The sequence below is a fragment of the Rhinopithecus bieti genome, unplaced genomic scaffold (genome assembly GCF_001698545.2).
Source record: "Rhinopithecus bieti isolate Rb0 unplaced genomic scaffold, ASM169854v2 scaffold_1618, whole genome shotgun sequence".
Taxonomy (NCBI): domain Eukaryota; kingdom Metazoa; phylum Chordata; class Mammalia; order Primates; family Cercopithecidae; genus Rhinopithecus; species Rhinopithecus bieti.
The window spans coordinates 7,868,318-7,886,866 of NW_016803937.1; the positions used below are offsets into that span (position 1 = coordinate 7,868,318).

Below are 18,549 nucleotides of genomic sequence, written 5' to 3' on the forward strand. Positions count from 1 at the left end.
TAAAGCTACATAATTTTAAAAATTTGAATCAAATACAATGAAAGTTTATTTCTATCACTGCCTTTATATGGGATTTTTTCTTAAAATACACTGAGAGAGGGAAGATTCTTTTCCTGGGATTTAATTAGAACTCAGCCAACAGGAGTATAAAATCTATTGTTCGACACAAAGAACAATATACTGTCAGCTGAATTGTATTTTTCCAAAACTTTTTATAAACAATACAGACTTGGTGGTGTTTACCTCTTGCAACTTGGGAAATCTATCTTAGGATGTGAGGACAATCTGGCTGCAACATCTGTCACCCCATTGATTGCCAAGGTTGATTCAGCTGATCTGGCTGGCGAGGCGGGTGTCCCCTTCCTCCCTCACCACTCCATGTGCATCCCTCCCACAGCTGTATGCTTCATTAAAGAGGATGACCATCCTTGACAGAGGAGGACTGCTCTTCAGTCAAGGGTATATGAGTAGCTGGGCTCCCCTGCTACAAACTGCAGACAAGTTCTCAAGGAAATCGATCTGGAAGCTGGGAATTTTCCCTACATACCTATGACTAGGAACGATTTTTCTAGTAGCCTAGGAATGGCCATAAGAGTGTAGCATTTTTATTTATTTATTTATTTATTTATTTATTTATTTATTTATTTGAGATGGAGTCTCGCTCTGTCACCCAGGCTGGAGTTCAGTGGTGCGATCTCGGCTCACTGCAACTTCCGATTCCCAGGTTCAAGCAATTCACCTGCCTCAGCCTCCTGAGTAGCTGGGATTACAGGAGCACGCCACCATGCCCAGCTAATTTTTGTATTTTTAGTAGAGATGGGGTTTCACCGTGTTGGTCAGGCTAGTCTCGAACTCCTGACCTCATGATCTGCCCACCTCGGCCTCCCAAAGTACTTTGATTACAGGCGTGAGCCACCGCACCCAGCCGAGTGTAGCATTTTTATTACCTATAATATCCTTTACCTAGATAGGTTACCTCCTTCTTCAGTCCAGGTTCTATTTTGAGAAAGTTTTCCTTGACTCATAATAGCCTTCTCCAGGTCAAATAGTTAGTATTTCTTTCACTTCCTTGACATTTATACATTCTTGAACTTTTATATTCATTTCCTGTGTCTTTTTCCCTCAATTAGACCAGTACATTATATATTGTTTTTCATCGCCTCTGACACACAGTAGGCATTTGATTTGTTCCCTAATGCTCCTTTAATGCTAGAAAGCACTAACTGAAATAGAAGTGGAGAGGTGATGCAGAAAGCAGATAAGATAATGTGCATATATAAGCATAGGTTCATTCATTCATCCAAAAGTATTCATTGAGCACTGATTTTTAATGTGCTAGGCAGATATGCCAAGGAACAAAACAGATAAAATTTCTGCTTTTGTGAGTTTACATTTTAGTGAGAGAGACTGGCTACAAAATATGGGTAAGACACACACACACACACACACACACACACACAAACACACATACACACAGAGAGAGAGGAGATAGAGAGGGAAAGAGAGAGAGAGAGAGAGAGATAATTTTTCACATGCTGATCAGTGCTAGGAAGATAACTATAGTGGGATAAAATACTGTTGATGGCTGCTGTTTTATATAGGGTACAGATTAGACTGAAAGGGACAAGAGTCAAAGCAGGAAGATGACTTAGAATGCTCCTGCCTCAAGAGGTTATCATCCAAGGAGAAGGATCAGACTAGAGCATTGGAGTCAGCGCTCATATTATGCATGTATTTTGAGGATAAAGTCAACAGAATTTGATATGGATTGACTATAGAATGTGAGAATAAAAGAAAAGTGAGAGTTGACTCTAGGATTTTTGATCTGAGAAAGTACAAGAATGCAATTCCATTTACTGACATGGTAGAACCTAAAGAAGGAGCTGTTTGAAGGAATGAAAATTAAAAATTGTGGATATATTCACTCTAATAACTATTTGCACTCATTTTGAGACTGAATTTTTAGGTTTGTTCACCTGAGCTTGCCTGCCTGCCAGGGATACTACCCTCAACCATGACATGCTAAAAAGAGAGCACACAGATGCGGAAGCATCATCTTGTCAAGATGTCTTCCTCATCAGATAGAGGTGAACCTTCCTTTATGGAGCTTCGCTTATTGCCCTTCACAGATATTGCGTTTTTTACAATTGAGGGTTTATGGCAACCCTGCATTGAGCAAGTCTATCAGCACCATTTTTCCAACAACATGTGCTCACTTTGTCTCCTCTTTGTCACCTTTAGTAATTCTCACACTATTTCAAACTTTTTCCTTCTTGTTATATCTGCTGTGGTGATCTGTGGTCTTTGATGTGACTACAGTAGTTGTTTGGGGGCACCACAAACCACATCCATATAAAACCTCAAACTTAATTGATAAATATTGTATGTGTTCTGAGTGCTCCACTGACAAGCAGTTCCCCCATCTATCTCCCTCCCCTTGGGCCTATTTCCTGGGACACAATATTTATATTAGGCCAATTAATAACCCTACAATGGCCTAAGTGTTCAAGTTAAAGAAAGAGTCCCAGGTGTCTCACTTTAAATCCACAGCTAGAAGTGATGAAGTTTAGTGAGAAAGGTATGTCAACAGCTGAGATCTGACAAGAACTAGGCCTCTCTTGGGCCAGTTAACCAAGCTGAGAATGCAAAGTGTGGGAAAGAGAGTTTCTGGGGTGCCAGATGAGTTGGTCTCCCCTGTGTGAGACACCCATGGGAAGCCATGGGTGGCTTCTGAGGAGAAAAGCCTCCTTATTGCCGTCATGTCTTTATGCCCCGAGAGCATAACAGCCCAGCTGCATGCCACAGGTTGCTCAAGGAGATAACACTTTCTTGAAGCAGTGGAGTATAATCAAACATCTTGGCTCTGCCTGAAACCCACTCCCACCCATTTCAGTCCCAATAGGTTAAAGATCTTAAGTAGTTTAGACACACGCCTTTGCTCAAGGAAATTCACAGAAACCACCACTGCTATACATGTTATTGAATGACTCTCGAGTTCTCCTTCACTGATTAATCCTTTCTTCGTCCCTTCCTCCCCCTCCCATCTGCCATAAGAACAAAAAGCTTGTAAACCAATAAATTGGGTGGAGCCCAAGAGCTCTGGGCCATGAGCAATCCTCCGACACTCTGGTCCCCTGGAGCCTCCTTTTAAACGCTTATTCTGCCTCTTTCTAACACCTTTGTCTCTGCCAGACTCGGGGTACCCGCTGGGTGGTGTGGGGCTGGTTTCCCCAACACAAAGGAAAAGTTCTTGAAGGAAATTAAAGGTGCTATGCCAATAAACACACAAATAATAAGAAAGCAGAACAGCCCTTTTGCTGACATGGAGAAAGTTTGAGTGGTCTGGATAAAAGATCACATAAAAAAACCAGCAACAACATTCTCTTAAGTCAAAGCCCAATCCAGAAGAAGACCCTAACTCTCTCAAATTCTATGAAGGCTGAGAGAGGTGAGGAAGCTGCAGAAGAAAAGTTAAAAGCTAGCAGAGGTTAGTTCATGAGATTCAAGGTGAAGCAGCAAGTTCTGATGGAGAAGCCACAGCAAGTTATTCAGAAGATCTCATTGAGATAATAGATGAAAGTGGCTATGTTAAACAGATGTTTAACATAGATGAAACAGCCTTCTATAAGAAGATATGCCATCTATGACTTTCATAGCTAGAGATGAGAAGTCAATGCCTGGCTTTAAGGTTTCAAAGACCTTTAAGCTAGTGACCTTAAGTTGAAGTTAATGCTGTTATCATTCAGGAAAACCTTAGAGCCTTTAAGAATGAGGTCAGATCTACTCTCTGTGCTCTACAAAGAAACAACAAAGCCTAGATGACAGCACACTGTTTATAGTATGGCTTACTGAATATTTTAAGCCCACTTTTGAGACTTACTCCTCAGGAAAGGAGATTCCTTTCAAAATGTTCCTGCTGGCCGGGCGCGGTGGCTCAAGCCTGTAATCCCAGCACTTGGAGGCCGAACGTGCGTACCACGGTCAGGTAATTCGAGACATCCTGAACACGGTGAAACCCCGTTCTCTATTACTAAAAAATAGAGAAAACTAGCGGGCGAGGTGCGGGCGCCTGTAGTCCCAGCTACTCGGGAGGGCTGAGGCAGGAGAATGGCGTTAAACCCGGGAGGCGGCTTGCAGTTGAGCTGGATCCGGGCACTCACTCCAGCCTGGGCGACAGAGCGGGAAACTCATCTCAAAAAAAAAAAAAAAAAAAAAAGTTCCTGCTCACTGGCAATACACCTGTTTACCCAAGAGCTCTGATGGAGATGCACAAGGGTATTAATGTTGTTTTCATGCCTGCTACCACAATATGCATTCTGTAACCCATGGGTTAAGGAGTATTTGACTTTTAAGTCTGATTATTTAAGAAATACATTTCAAAAGACTATACCTGCCATATGTAATGATTCCTCTGCCGGATCTGAGCAAAGTGAATTGAAAAAGGATTCACTGTTTCAGATGCTCTGAAGAACAGTCATGATTCATGGGAGGCGATCAAAATACCAACATTAACAGAAGCTTGGAAGAAGTTGATTCAAACCCTCATGGATGACTTCCAGGGATTCAAGACTTCTTTTGGTAGCAGAAGTAACTGCAGATTTCATGAAAGTCACAAGACAACTAGAACTAGAAGTGGAGCCTGAAGATATTATTCAATTGCAGCAATCTCACAGTAAAACTTGAACAGATGAAGGTTTGCTTCTTATGGCTGAACAAAGAAAATGGTTTCTGGAGATGAAATCTGCTCCTGATGAAGATGTTTGAATACTGTTGAAATGACAACAAAATACTAGAATATTCCATAAATTTAATTGAAAAAGCAGTGGCAGAGTTTGAGACGGTCCACTCCAATTTTGAAAGTTCTGCTGTGGGTAAAATGTTATTAAGCAACATTGCATGCTACAGAGAAATCTTTCACAAAAGAGTCAGTCAATGTGGCAAACTTCATTGTTGTCTTATTTTAAGAAGTTGCCACGGCCACCTCAGTCTTCAACAATCATCATCCTGATCCGTCAGAAGCCATCAACATTGAGGAAAGACCCTCTATCAGTGAAAAGATTATGACTCGCAGAAGCCTCAACTGATGATCAGCATTTTTTAGTGATAAATTATTTTTAAATTAAGCCATGTAAATTGTTTTGTTTTGACATAATGCTATTGCATGCTTAACAGACTACAGTATGGTGTAAACATAACTTTTGTATGCACTGGAAAAATCAAACAAATTCATGTCATTTGCTTTATAGTAATATTCACTTAACTGCAGTGGTCTTCAAGGTATGCCTGTAACGTGCATTTTCTTCTTTCTTTTTGTATTAGCTGGCTTTGATTTCTTGATCCTCAGGCTGGTAATCATTTGCTTTTATCATCACAAGGTATTTTGCAGAAGCACCACACATTTTTCCCATCACATTCTTACAGACAAGTTTCAGACAAAGTCTTAACACTGAATTCTGGACATCAGTACAGTTGGTAAGCTTCTAGATCCCTGATTAAATGTCATGGTTATTGCTTGCCTATTGCATTCTTCAGTTATCTCCTGGGAAATACACACATATACACACACACTCACACACCCCAACACACAAAGACACACGATTGTTTTTATTTTTCTCTGTCTCCCTCCTATCATGATTTAAACTCACATCGGCTGCAATGTTTCTGGCCCAGGAGAGGAGTGTACATTCAGAATTTTATGGGGATCAAAATAGGCATAGGAGGTGGGATAGGGAGAAGAGTATTAATTTTCTACCAAGTTGATTCAACTGTCCACCTCACTTAACTGATACAGAGCTGGTTTAGAGAGAAGAACGGGGTTTTAGTAGCCCCATCAAAACCATACATAGAAATTGGAGCATTTGCTTATCAAGAGTTAGTGGCTTCCTCCCATGTATATCTTTCCATATTGCATTTCAGGGGGTACATAATTGCGTTGTTGAAATGTTGCAAAATGATTTCATGCTGCAATTAAAATATGTTCACAACTGTTGGCAGAGAAATGGAAATAGATTTTTCAGTGTGATCAACTAGGTAACCCTGATGCTAAATGATGTGTTCCTGGCATAGAGCAGGTTAGTGTGAAATTTAATGTGGGATCACCTGCCTCAGACCAATGAAGGACAAACTAATCCCTAGCTAGAATTTGACCCGTTTCTAGGACACAGTAACTCAAACATAGCATGTCTCCGGAATGATGCCTCCCTCCACAAGAAAGCAGAAAGTGTTGTGAATCCCTTTAAAACAAAATCATTCACCAGGCTAGGCAGGTGGCTTACGCCTTAATGCCAGCACTTTGGAAGGCTGAGGTGGGCAGATCACAAGGTCAGGAGTTCAAGACCAGCCTGATCAACATGGTGAAACCCCATCTCTATTAAAAATACAATTAGCCAAGCATGGTGGCACACGCCTGTAATCACAGCTACTCAGGAGGCTGAGGCAGGAGAGTTACTCGAATCCAGGAGGCGGAGCTTGCAGTGAGCCGAGATCACGCCACTGCACTCCAGCCTGGGTGATAGAGTGAGACTCCATCTCAAAAAAGAAGAAAAAATCATTCAGCAGGTTCTACAAGTTCTGTCAATTCTTCCTTTTTTATTACTTTCCCATTCCCACTTTCCTATCCCACTGCCATCACCCTACTTGAGGCCCTTGTCACTTTAATTCTGGATAGCGAAATAGCCTGCCTATAGTTCTACCTACCTCTCTCCAAATCTACGATGCTTATTTCTGCCATTTCAATCTCTATGAAGTGAGAATTTTTATCATAAAATTTCCTATGGAAAAACATTCAGTGGCATCTTTAACCTGCCATTGGAAAACAACTAGACTTTGCCTCAGCGAGTCAAGTTTTCAAATTTCTATTCTGTCCTAAATGTTCACCCGACACACAAAGAATCTGTTTCTGTGGTCTTTCTTGCTGTCTTATACCTACCTAAATTTCTATTTCATTTATTATAATATTCTTTTTTTGGATTTCAGAGATATGTGTGAAATTACAGTACTAATGACAGAAAAATGGCTGAAACTGCACCTTATCTAATCAGTGTTGCTATCTACAATATAAATAGTGAGAAAAATTATTCATCATGTGTATCTCACAAAAGATTTTTTTTAAAGGTAAATCTCATTGATATAATTAGATTCATTAGTGTATAAGCCTAGACTTTATTGGTTGTCAATAACAAATACCATACTGAAACTAGCTTAAAGGGGAAAAAGGATGTATTGACTAATAAAGTTTGGAAGTCAAGGGGTAATCACTTCAGGCACAATTGGATTCAGGAGTACAAATTATTCATCATGACTTTTTTTTTTTATCTATCAGTGCTAATTCCAAGTGTTTTGGGTTTTTTTTTTTTTTTTTTTTTTTTTTTTTTTTTTTTTTTGGTCTTTTCTTCTTATAAGAGGCAAGCTTCTTCCTTGCAGGTAGGGTTGATGTCAGTCAGATAATTCAGGTTTTCCTGGTCTGGATTTAGCAACTCCGGTAGGGAAAATAAAAAGAGCTTTCTTTCTTTCATGTATTCATGTAAGAATTTAAGAAAAGGATTCTGATATGCATGGGTTATGTGCCTGTCACTTAGACCTGTCACTCTTGGGTGATCAGTTTTCGTGATTGACCAAGCTTAGAACATATGTCCATTCCTATGGTCTACTAAGATGACAGTCCCATAAAAATTACATGGAATAGGACTAGAACATTTCTCTATAGACATGGATCTTAACATTCCTTCCATCCTATCACCCACAGCCTCCACTGGTAGATGTCTCTCATCACATCATTAGAATTAAGCCCTCTTTAGTGAAAGGTTTGGATTTCTTTTAAAATACGTCACTGGAACAGAAACCGGTTTGAGATATTACTCATATAACTCTCTAATCCCTTCACAGTTCTGAGAACAAGTTTAATGAATTGAAAAAAGCCAATGGATTTTTCTTTTTTAAGATGGAGTCTCACTCTATCACCCAAGCTGGAGTGCAGTGGCACAATCTCGGCTCACTGCAACCTCTGCTTCCTGGGCTCAAGATATTCTCCTGCCTCTGCCTCCCAAGTAGCTGGGACTACCGGCACACGCCACCATGCCCGGCTAATTTTTGTATTTTTAGTAGAGATAGGGTTTCACCATGTTGGCCAGGCTGGTCTCAAACTCCTGACTTCAAGTGATCCGCCCTCCTCAGCCTCCCAAAGTGCTGGGATTACAGGCGTGAGCCACTGCACCCAGCCAGTAATGGATATGTTTTATGGTCAACTTCAAGAGCAGGAGAAGCTACATGAAATTACTGAGGGTGATGACATTTGGTTTACACCCTTTATTATTTTGCCTTGCTTTCTGTTCTGTTTACCTATGAATGTACAACAAATCTCATCAGAATCTAGGAACTTAAAATAATAATCATTTTGCTATTATCTCACATAATTATGAGGATTGATGGGGATTTGTGGAATGACCCTCATTTGGCATCTCATGCAGAGGCATTCAGATGGCAACAGAGGCAGGAGTCACTTGAGGTTTCTATACTCACATGTCTAGTGCATGGCCTGTAATAGCTGAGAGAGTTATGCCAGATCGGCCTTTCTCCATTTACTCTCTCCTACCTGTCAAGCATGGACTTCTCTACATGTGGCAGAACAGTCAGCATACTCAGGACACTTGGACTTTTTATAGTCAGCTGGCTTCCACCAGAGCATGCACACCAAGAGAACGAGGCAGAAACTGCCAGTCCTCTTAGAGTCTAGGCCTGGAGCTGGTCGAGCATCACTTCTGTTATATTATATTGATCAAAGCAATCAGAGGCCAGCCATCTTTAAGATGATGGAGAAATAGTTTTCACCTCTTAATGGGGAGTGGTAACCACATACAGGAATGGAAGGTATTGATGGCAGCCATTTTGCAGGCAAGCTAACTACCATGGACTGGGAGATTTGGGGGAAGCAGCAATAAACATTATTTTCTAACCACCTAAAAGGTGCAAAGAGCCACTGAGGCTTAACTTTTTACTCATTCTTCAATGCTTCTTTTCTGATCCTCTCTACTCCATAGAGACAAATGTCAGTTTTCAAACCAAAAAAAACTGAGTTGCATAATGCTTTAAGAAGTTGCATTTATTGAAAATGTAAACATAATTCAACTTTTGGTGGGATTTTTTGTTTTTTGTTGTTTGATTATTCACTTTTTACCTACCAAATTGCAAAACTTAAAAATTATATTCAAAATTGAAGAGTGTTCTACAAAGGAGATATTTTCATATTCTATAGTAAATCAACAATACTGCAATGTGACAATGAGTGTAAATGACATTAACTAGGCCAAGTATGATGGCTCATATCTGCAGTCCCAGCACTTTGGGAGGCTGAGGTGGGAGGATTGCTTGAAATCAGGATTTTTAGGCCAACCCGAGCAAAAAAAGCAAGACCGTATCTCTGCAAAAATAAAACTTTTTAAATGAAAAATTAGCTGGGCTGGGTGGTGGATGCCGGTAGTCCCAGCTATTCAGGCAGCTGAGACTGAAGGATCCCTTGTGCCCAGGAGTTAGAGACTGCAGTGACCCGTAATGGTGCCTGGGCTCCAGAACAAGACCCTATCTCTAAAAAAATAAATAAATAAAAAGAAAGATATCAACTAATTAAAAGGCCAGCATTCTTTGTCACAATAATTATCATTTGGGGGTATTGATTCTTAGCTAGTTACTTGAAATGTGTTTGGAGAAGGCAAAAAATACTTTATAAAAAAGTATATTCATGAAGAATTATTTATAATGACAAAATTTTGGAATAACTTAAGTGTCCAACAATAGAGACATGGATAATAGCCTTGGAAAATCAACCTAATGAATTTGATTAATCACATTTAGAAATAATTTATAATATGAAAACATTTATGCTTCAGTGACAAATGAAAACAATAGGACACAGAATTCATATATAGAGAGAGATCATAATCAAAAGTAGCTAATGAAAATGATAAGCTATGCAAGAGCAAAAAAAACAACTGAAAATAAAAATACCAAAAGATCAACAATGTTTAGGTAACCAGAAGATCAAACTATCAATAAATAATTTTGTCTACTTTTCTTTATTTCTAAGTGCCTATAAATGGCAAGCATCAATGATGTTCTTTAAAGAAAGAATAAGAGCAGCCTCTCTTGCCTTATCTTTATCATATAACCAACATCCCCTAAGAAGAAACCACCTCAGCAAATGTGAGAGACTCATTTTCTCCATTTTTTCATCAGGAAAAAAGTATGTATCCAAATGAAGATGCCGGGGCAATTACAGGAAGTAGGATCTCTCCCTCCCCAGTGGGCCTAAAGTAAAATGTAGCCTTTTAATACGGAAGTATGAAGACATCGAACAGAAACTCCAGGCATTTGTAAAAAGTTCAAAGGCCCCAAGGAATGGAAGACAGATGGGCTTTAAATCATCAGAACACTATTCCGTAGGCTGGTGGCAAATCATAAATGATTTTGGAGTCTGAAAATTTTGCTGCTTTATAGACCTTGGCTGTAATTTGAGCAGAACTTAGATGAGTTTCTCCTGAAAGTTCAGACCCTTAAAATGTTTATGAACGTGTTCCAGTTCAATTCAAGAAGCATTTATTAGATAGTTTGAAAACACAGCACTTGAAGTGCTGAAGAGAGGTAAGATATTATAAACTCACACTGTGGGCACAGTTCTCCATGAGCAACCAGGGCAGGACCAAGCATCCAGAGAGTCAGGAGTGGCCCCAACAGCAAGTGTCCCCATAACTCCAGTGTAACAGAGAGGAGGCCTAGAGGACTGTTTTTAGAATATGAGAAAGAAAGAGGAGTAGAAATAGTGTAAGCTTAACATATTTTGCTTTTGATTATTAAAAAAAAAAATGGCATTTGGCCATCTCCTGAAAAAAAGTTGACGTTCTTTGCTTAAAGAGAAGCAGAGATATACTCCTGTGTTTTGACAACACAGAGTAAAGCTTTACTTATTTTCCTTGGCACTCTAAAGTGAAGAAAAGCTAGGCTTTCTGCAGTTTCCCATCTTATTTTCTGATGAAAATTGTGGATTAAATTATAACAAATAGCCTGTTGGCAGAAGACAGTCCAGGTCTTTGAGTAGGCATTTAATTGCCATACCAGTAGACATTTGAATGTCTGCCGGGGATGACTGTGGCTCTGATGGCCTTTGTCCATCAGAAACAGAGTCTCACTCATTCCCACAGAGGAGAGTTGATGCTATAATATTACATCTAACACCACCTACACAATGTTGGGGGGTGGGCAGTACAGAAGGAAAATATGGAGCTGCTTGTAAAAATGTCATTAATAATTTCAAGATGGTGACTGAAGAGCATTAAACCCAGCATGGAGCCCTTCTGAACATGGAACCTTTCTGAGTGTGGAATTCTTTTGAGTCCACATGCTCATGAAGCTGGCCTCAATGATACCTATTCTTCCAGGCTCAGATCACATATTCCTATTTCTTTTAATTATTTACTAAGACTCTCAATCTATACCCACACCCTAGGCTGGTCCTCAGCAAATTTATAACCAAGTGGTTGCTGTTTTCAACTCCTTTCTTCCCCTCTTGCACTCCTTCCCGTGACTCCTCAAAGCTGGTTATTCTCTGCTATAACCTGATTGCTCGGAATCTTTTTAAGTCATATTCCACAAAGTCCAGATCCTCCGGAGAAGAACACTGCTTAAATAATATCTCCCCACTTCTTTAAAACTCAGCCAGTTCGTAGTCCATTTATTCGCATTAGGAAAAAAAAAAAAAAAAAAAAAAAAACTTGATAATGCCAATGAACATGTCTTCCAAAATATATGCATTTACCCCATGACAGAATGTATACAAATTACTTTTACTTTTAAAAGCATGCACAGGATCCTATTCAGCCCAAATAACATGTAGACATGGTTTTGCCTCACCAGTTGTCAGGTTGTGTTTCCTGAGGCGCAGAGTGTGAGATGGCAATTAGCAGGCAGGTCATTCACTGTGGGGAGCCTTGATATCACACTTATGCAATAAAAGGAAGCAGGATTGGGTAGAAGGAAAAACCAACTGTGATTCAGCAACAAATGACAGCTTTAGCCAACCCCATGGGGTGTCTAGAACTAAACCCCCACAGCCATCTCTCATTGAATATGGGTCATCCCAGGAAGACACAGCTCTTTTAAACTGAGGCAATCCTTGAACTGGCTAATGGTATTCACTGCACCAGTTGTTAAAAATGCTGAAAGACTTCTGGTCTGTTTGGTATATCCAGCCATTGCCCTGATGCTTGGGTTACCCTAGCTTCTTGGAACCTCTAGAAATGATCTAACATTATGACGAGTGTCTGTTCTAGTATCTCACAATTGCCATGCTGCAACAATTGTTAAACATTTTGACTTTCACCTCTGGAACACTAAGAATGTCAGCCTAGATGGAAGAGCAGGTCCATGATAAGGGAAGCTAAGATCTGTATGTAGGGCCAATTGACATAGACTTGAATGTTGGACTAAGAACTCAAATTTAATATGGTTGTCTATAGAGAACTAAAAAGAGTCCTACGTAAGAATCCTGTGAACTAAAGGTAAAGTTTATTAGAAATTGATATTCTGGATAAATTAGAGAAGAGGAACTCATAGACAAGTGAAAAATTATAAAATAAAAGAAAAGTAAGTAGCTGTGAAAATAAAGAAGGCCTGAATCTGAGATATATTTAATTCAAGTTGTGAGGAATCCAAGTTTACCAATTCACTTTTAGATGATGAACTCCAAACTTAATTATCCTTTTTCATTTATAATTCACTGACTACATGAAGTATTCTGCATTTCTGTCTTCATTAGAAAGGTTGCTTAATTTAATTTGGGCCTGCTGACCAAAAGACTCCGTATTTAAACCCACAATACACAGTGACAAATAGGTTATAGAGTTTTTCTCTAGATCATTACAGCATGAATTCATTAAAGAGCATTCAAAACATTTCATTAAACAAGAATTTCTGAATCCCAACTAATTTTGAAATTTACATAAAATATCTCAGAAGATTTACAAGCTCAAATTTACATTTCATAATTAATTCTAGAGCTGAAGTTAAAAACCAGGTATCACTGTTAGGTTTCCTTATTCCTGTAAAGAAAACATTCAGAAGGAAGAGCAGGACTGAGAGAAAACCAGAAAGCCATAAGCACTTTACTGTCTCATTGACCGACCCGATCACCAATATCTCCAACTATATTATTTATTCCTTCTTATAGTTAACATAGCCGCCCTCCATAAATAATGGACAAATATGGAGCTCAGGGACATCTGAAGGCATTATTTTCAAATGGTCTCCAATAAGATTTAGAATTTATGTGAGGTGATCAGGGTAGTAACAGAGGGACAAGAGGAGTCTATGGATGCAGAGCTCCAGGCTTCTACCCACTACTTCAAGGGCAGCTGCTCTGCCTTAATTAATTTTTTTATATAGAGACCTTTTACCAAATATCTATCTTAAATAAAATAAAACTTTAAAATATTCTATCTTTTTAAAAAAACTTTGCAGACTACCACCATAAAATGGCCCAAATTGTAACTGGAAAAATATTACAAGTATGTGTCATTTTAAGATATCTAAGTAAGTTGGAAGAGTTGAGAACTCATAAATTGATAAGTTATGGTAATTTAGACCTAAATCTTGATCACACTGACCTTTTCACTATGTATGGGGAAAAAATAGGTCAGTAATGAAAAGAACTGAGTACCCAAAAGGAAAGCTTTAAGAGAATAAACTAATTTAAAGCCAACTTTGCATATAGTTAGATTCTTACAAGTGATTCTGATTTAAGCAAGTGAGAAGAACCCTTATTTATGCTTAATACAGAGAAATATTTGTAAAGTTTGTTTATATAAAATTAAACGATGTGTCAATAATATCTAATGCAGGATTTTTTTGATGTATTGAGAGTAACCTTCTTTCAATTTAATCTGAATAAACCATAAATAAGCATAGGCTAAATTAGTTAATAGAAAAAAAACATAGCTAACTATAATAAAATGATACAAATAAAATTAGAACTTCCTGGCATTAGTGGTCATAATGGGTCAAGAATTCCTAAATCAAATCGAGAGATGGGAAAATAATATTTTATTATAATAATGTTTGCTCTGAAAACACCTGCTGAGTGTGACAGAATAAAATTACGCCCAGCAGTAAAGTTGAACTGTGCGAACTTTAAGTTTCACACTGCTTGAGAATTAAGATGTCTGCCCTTTGCTTCAAAGTATTTTCTTAAGTTTTTTAAAGTTTGCTATTGTGGGTACATAATAATCGTATATATTTATGGGACACATATAATGTTTTGATACAGGTCTATAATGTGTGATGATCAAATCAGGGTAATTGGGGGTATTCATCACCTTAAACATTTATCATTTATTTGTATTAGGAACATTGCAACTCCATTCTTTTAGTTATTTTAAAAAATACAATAAATTATTGTTAACTGTAGTCACCCTATTATGCTACCAAATACTAGATCTTATTCACCTCTCTAACTGTATTTTATACCCATCAATCACCCCCACTGTATCCCCTCCTCCCAATACCCTTCCTAGCCTCTACTAATCAACATTCAATTTTCTATTTCCATGAGTTCAATTGTTTTTAGTTCCAACATACGAATGAGAACATGTGATATTTGCCTTTTTGCACTTTGCTTATTTCATTTAATGTCTTCCAGTTCCATCCATGCTGTTGCAAATGACAGGATTTTAGTTCTTTTTTATGGCTGAATAATATTCTATTGTGTATGTATACCACGTTTTCTTTAACCATTCATTCATTAATAGACACTCAGGTCAACAGTGGAATTCAAAGTATTTTTCTTTGACTTTGAGTTATAAAGATGTCTTCCGCAAAGAATGTTTTATGTTAGCAAAAATGATCATCGATCATTGTAAATAATTCAATTTTCTTAAAACAAAATCAATAAATGTGAACATAAATCTGATTAAGCTTTTAGTTCTAACAATCAAGTTGCAGGATACAGAAAATAGAGAAACTCGCTCAATGACAACACAGAGATGTAGATAGAAAAATGCAGAATACAAGAAATGCTGCTAAACTTGGATTTTTCAGTAAATAAACTGCAAGAGTTTATTTTATCTCCCACAAAGTGGGAGGGGACCTTGTAGATTAAAAATAGATAAGAGATGTAGCAATGAATTACAATGTACAATTCTCATTAGGATCTTTAGTCAAAGAACCTGGACAAAATTTGACAGTAGAGAACTCTAAACATGGACTGCATAAAAAGCCTTATAGTTGGCCAGGCGCGGTGGCTCACGCCTGTAATCTCAGCACGTTGGGAGGCCAAGGCAGATGGATCACATGGTCAAGAGTTCAAGATCAGCCTGGACAATATGGTGAAACCCCGTCTCTACTAAAAATACAAAAATTAGCCATGCATGGTGGCGGGAACCTGTAGTCCCAGGTGCTTGGGAGGCTGAGGCAGGAGAATTGCTTGAACCCAGGAAGCAGAGGTTTCAGTGAGCCGAGATCACATCACTGCACTCCAGCCTGGGCAACAGAGCAAAACTCCATCACAACAACAACAACAACAACAACAAAAAGCCTTATATTTTAAAGACAAAAGAATATTTATTAAAAATGACACAACTTGCTTCAAAATAATCTTGGAAAACTAATGGGCATTGCTAGACATGAAACAAAATCAGACATAAGTTAGTAATCGTTGATGCTGAGCGATGTGCACATAGAGGTTTATTGTGTTCTCGCTCTCCTTTTGTGTTTATTTGAAATTTTCCATAACAGAAAGTTAAAAATCAAAGGAAAAAATAAGGCAAATATTATTTGTCTAGGTAAAAATAAAGTGATTATAATGTATATATACTAAAAGAAGCTTTTACATGTTTTGTAAGCAGGGGAACCAGGCTCATGCTGTCTTGATTTCCAATAGCTAGCTTGCATCAGCTACAAATCCCATCACCTCCTTGGCTGAAGCTGAAAAGCCAGTGGGACACTGGAAACTGCCCTAAGATCTGGATCTTCCCATCAACAAAGTGAGCAGTTGAGGGTATGTGATAGGTAGACATGTGACGCTTTCTGACAGTTCCCTGAACTGGCCTGCAAGGCGGCCTCTTGACTCCCAAAACCATCCCATGGTTAGGCTCACTTTTTTGTCCCAGCTCAGTCACCTCCCAGTCATGGAAATTCCCTGTGAACAGGTCTCTAGTCCAACCATTTAAATGTAGTCTGGAAAATAAGCCCAAATGACATCATAAAAATACATTAAAAATGACAATATTAGGTATGGCAGACAATGTCTCTTCAGTCTCTTATTTTCCCTTTCTTTCTTCCCAACAGAATTCCAATATGTCTAATTAAAAAAAATTACTTTCCAAAAATCTCTCAGAAGAGAGTTGACCCATATAACATAGTCCTGGCCAATGGAACTTCAGCAAAAGATTTTGAGAGGGAATTTCAGGAACACTTTTTCAGATACGGTCAACTTATTTTGTTCTTTTTTATTCTTATTTCACTGTATGAATTGCAGTTTGACAATCGGTGCTGCAGCTGCCACATTGTAACCATGGGAGCAAAATCGACATGCTCAAGATGGCAGAGCAGAAATGGAAAAGGAGCCTCACTCCCTAAACAGCTGAGCAGCCATGAACTGCCTACCTCCCAGACCAGAGGACATGAGAAAAATGAATTCCTGTTTTATTAAACTACTGCAATGGGACTTCTGCTATATAGAGCTAAAAGTAATCCCTAACTGACATATCAGCTTATAAACTGTCCCAAATGTAAGAAATATGTTCTTATTATTAAATTCCCGGTGGTGGGGGGGATGGATCAAAGTCAGAAAAATTAAATATACATTGTTTTGTAAGTATAAGGCAAAATAATAAAGTAAAAATGTTATCCTAACAATTCCTCATGTTGGTTGGTGTCAATCAAAACATCCTCAAGCAGATGCTTGAGCATTACAAATGTTTCTGCTGTCATTAATATTCTGTGCACCTATGACTCGGTTTAACAGTCTTTTGTTGAGATCATACTACACCTCCAGCTTTTATTTGTGCCACAAGAAAGCACAGATGTGTAATGTTACCTTCTAATATGAGAAACCCACACACTCATATAATGTGAAGAAAACATACAAATGTAGTGATTTTAAATAAACAACGTATTGTAGCATCCTGTTATCCACAAATGTAAGTACTATAAAATGTCAGGATAAGGCAGCCCCATCACTAGTCCATATTCTGCCTCTGTGCACATTAGAAAATTTTACCGCTTCCACAGAACATCTTGTTGATATCTGTAGTGGGCATGTATATACAATAAACATGAAGAGATCATACACAAAATATATGATGTAAACAGCACCCCCTAGAGGTATGCAGTGTACAATCAGCTCACGGTCAGCCCATCTGGAGTAGGAAGAAATCAGTGTGGGCTGAAGTCAGAGATGTCACATACGGAAATGGTTTTGAGTAGAGCCCTCAGTATATTAGAAAATAGAAGAAAAATCAAATTTTATGTTTTTATGGATTTTAGATTAAGTTTTCATTATTTTAAGAAATGCTGTCTATCTACAGAAAACAGTGCCAGATCTCAGATATTGATCACTATATTGTACCATGTCTGCAAAGGTAAATAACTTTTTAATCTCACCATTAAAAATCCATACGCATGTACCTTCCCATGCCATAAAGGAACTCACACACAGTGTGGCAGTAAATCAAATTTCAAAGGAACTTTTGCTGTGCTGGAGGGGCATGCACACATACAGGGGAAGCATCAAAGGATTACTCTTCCTGTGATAGCCTGCATGCAGTTTTGGCTATTTCCACTGCCACCAGTATGCAGCTCTACTGGCTGAGACACCCAAACTAGGGGTTTTGTTTGCAAAACAAATGAATATAACATTTAACCCCTTCCTGAACAAGACTATGACAAAGCAGAGGGACTTGATTTAATGTCTCATTCAAGTAAAATGCTCACTTGAGTGCTCTGGAAAATTACATTTCAAAATATCTCTATGGTTCTTTTCAGATTAAAAATGGACATGATTAGGCCGGGTGCAGTGGCTCACGCCTGTAATCCCAGCACTTTGGAAGGCTGAGGCGGGTGGATCATGAGGTCAAGAGATTGAGACCATCCTAGCCAACATGGTGAAATCCCCTCTCTACTAAATATATATATATGTATATATACAAAAATTAGCTGGGCATGGTGGCACACACCTGTCCCAGCTACTCGGGAGGCTGAGACAGGAGAATTGCTTGAACCTGAGAGGTGGAGGTTGCAGTGAGCCGAGATCGCTCCACTGCACTCCAGCCTGGCAACAGAGCGAGACTCCATTTCAAAACAAAAATGGACATGAGCTCATTCTTGGTTAAGATCCAGTGGAAATTTACTTCTAGGTAGTTGAATTCAAGAGTATTCAGCCTATAATCCCAGTGCTTTGGGAGACCAAAGGGGAAGAATGACTTGAGGCCAGGAGTTGGAGGCTGTAGTGAGATGTTTGCACCACTGCACTCCAGCCTAGATGACACAGTGAAACTCTGTCTCAAAAAA

The 18,549-nt window shown here is 38.6% G+C and overlaps 1 long non-coding RNA gene across 1 annotated transcript; it reads left to right on the top strand.

Annotated features, from left to right (window-relative positions):
• The first annotated feature begins 12,397 nt into the window (after nt 1-12,397).
• On the top strand, nt 12,398-16,760 carry LOC108520153 (uncharacterized). The gene is made up of 3 exons (XR_001882839.1): nt 12,398-12,545; nt 15,920-16,036; nt 16,517-16,760. It is a non-coding gene; the product is annotated as an uncharacterized LOC108520153 (long non-coding RNA).
• The last annotated feature ends 1,789 nt before the right edge of the window (nt 16,761-18,549 follow it).